Consider the following 2,672-nt stretch of genomic DNA (forward strand, 5'->3'; position numbering starts at 1 on the left):
GGGGTCTGAAGAAGGAGGATGGAGGGGGACAGAGGAGTCTGTAGGAGGAGGAAGATGGAGGGGACAGAGTGGTCTGGAGGAGGAGGATGGAGGAGGACAGAGGAGTCTGTAGGAGGAGTAAGATGGAGGGGGACAGAGCGGTCTGGAGGAGGATGGATGAGGACAGCGGTCTGGATGAGGAGGATCAAGGAATAAAGGGGTTTTGAAGAGGAGGATGGAGGGGAACAGAGGGGTCTGGAGGAAGAGGAGGATGAAGGAGGACAGAGGAATCTGGAGGAGGAGGAGGATGGAGCTGGACTGAGGGGTCCGGAGTAGGATGGAGGAGGACAGATGGGTCTGGAGGAGGATGGAGGAGAACAGAGGGGTCTGGAGGAGGATGGAGGAGGACAGAGTGGTCTGGAGGAGGATGGAGGAGGACAGAGGGGTCTGGAGGAGGATGGAGGAGGACAGAGGGGTCTGGAGGAGTATGGTGGAGGACAGAGGGGTCTGGAGGCGGATGAAGGAGGACAGAGGGGTCTGTAGGAGGAGGAAGATGGAGGAGGACTGAGGGGTCTGTAGGAGAAGGGGAAAGAGGAGGACAGAGGGGTCTGGAGGAGGAGGATGAACGAGGCAAGAGGGGTCTGGAGGAGGGAGATGAAGGAGGACAGTGCAGGGATAGAATTCAGCCAAACTGAGAAGAAACACTGTGTGTCAGTATTATTATTAGGGGTACAATGTGTGTCAGGACACAGTTTCTGCCAGTGTTATAATGATTTTTTTTTTTTCATACAGAGGATGAGGATCTGCTGACAAAGTGAGGAGCCAATGATGTCCAAGCATCAGACTCTGCAGAGAAGATGTAGCTGGAAGAAGACCTGGTGCCTGGACTAACAGAGAAGACATCACTCAGGTCACTGGTATCATTGTGTATTCTCCTGACTGTCCCATCAGAGCTGTAGTCACTTGTTAGTTCTGCAGTGATGATGGGTGATGCTGTGGCTCTACAGCTGTTGCAAAACTACAACTCCCATAATGCCTGAGGCTCTCCAGGCATGATGGGAATTTTAGCTTTGCAACAGCTGTAGTCACTTGAAATTAGGTGATCGGTGGGGTCCAAGCATTTGGACTCCCACAAAACAATGGGCTGCTTATTCTAAAATGCCCGGGCCTATTTTTGGTCCAGTCTGGCCCTGCCCCTAAGTCACCTGGTCACTGATACCTCCTGGGTAACAATCACATGACAAATCACATGGTAAACAGTGTTAAAGATATAACACTCTTACATATATAACATAGGGATTGTATACAATTACGCTTCTCGGCCTTTTGGCTAAGATCAAGTGTAGTATCTGTTCTTATCAGTTTCATGCCGGTGGACAGGCATGCCGGAGTGGAGCTGGTGGGGAATGGGTGCTGCATGGAGAGGGCAGGTGTACCAAGGCGTTCCGGGGCTGGTGCCACATAACCAGCTCAATGGCTGCCCTGATGTGACCTGCTTCCTCCTGGTCTCACCATGAGGTTGGGGGTATAGAGCCGAGGTACTTTTGTGACTTGGGGAGTGGTGACCCTGAGGTGCCGAAACTCACTGGGTGTTATAGCTCACTGAGTGAACGCACTACACCATATACTCTTCACCTTTGGCACTCACCCTTGGTATCCCGGCATTCTGGCTAGGATCAGGGAAATTTTTATAGATCCGGCCGGATGACCGAGTAGTTTATCTGCACTCATTCACTTAATTTTTAATTTTTGTATGTCACTGTGCCACGTTGCGTGTTTTTGTTTGTACACAGGATGCGGTAGCCCTTCTAGGTGTCCCTCCTGGCGGTCTAGGGGAGGTGTGTGTGGCCATTAGGTTCCTCACCTCTCTGCAACCCCTGGGCATCTTGGGTATACGGCTCCTCGACTGATACCTTGTCTAAAGCCTAGGTTGGAGCCAGGTGCATTTGCGGCCCCTTAGTAGCTTTTTAGTAGGTTTGTTGGGGGGGCCTCTATCCTGTTGGAGAAGGGCTTAGCGATAGACCGCATCCTTTGTGCACTTTTTTTTTAGTGTGACACGTTTCCACTTTTTCTTGCACTTTGGGTGATAGAGAGCAAAAAAATAAATAAATAAATAGGGATTATATACAATTACAATAAACAGGTGCAAGAGGGGGGGGGGAGGCACTGCAGGAGGCTACCTGACAGGGCAGCAAGGGTATGGGGTAACACATCCCGTACTGGGCTACCACAAAAGAACTGCTTGGAGCTGTAAATCACTATGTAGAGGACAGGAGCTTCTTTAGAGTCCTGTACAGTACACGCAATGTCCTAAAAAAGTAAAATGGAGCCGCCCTCACCTGGTGTCCAAAGGAGCAGCTAACCCTGGCACAGGTAAAGTGTACAGAACATGTTGTACCTCCCTGTACTGTAGGGGGCGCTACCAGACAGCCAGTCAGTGCATGCACTTCAGTAATATAGGTGTTTTACCAGTAAAATGCCCATTCTGATTTGTTGGTTCCTTCAGCCATTGACACGTTTCACAGATCTGGACTCTCTGCATCATTGTATGTTGAGTCTGGTTTCAAGTTACAATGGTCCAGAAAAGACCATTGTATGTTGAAAATATTGTATGTTGAGGCCATTGTAAGTTGAGGGATCACTGTATATGTTTTGCTAGTTTACAGTTTTTATGTAGTTTTACATATTAACAA

General features: G+C 49.4%; 1 pseudogene; it reads left to right on the plus strand.

The window, feature by feature from the left end:
- The first annotated feature begins 1,289 nt into the window (after positions 1-1,289).
- LOC130283576 (U2 spliceosomal RNA) lies at positions 1,290-1,380 on the plus strand (annotated as a pseudogene).
- Positions 1,381-2,672: the final 1,292 nt, after the last annotated feature.

This window comes from Hyla sarda, chromosome 7 (genome assembly GCF_029499605.1).
Source record: "Hyla sarda isolate aHylSar1 chromosome 7, aHylSar1.hap1, whole genome shotgun sequence".
NCBI classification, from domain to species: Eukaryota; Metazoa; Chordata; class Amphibia; order Anura; family Hylidae; genus Hyla; species Hyla sarda.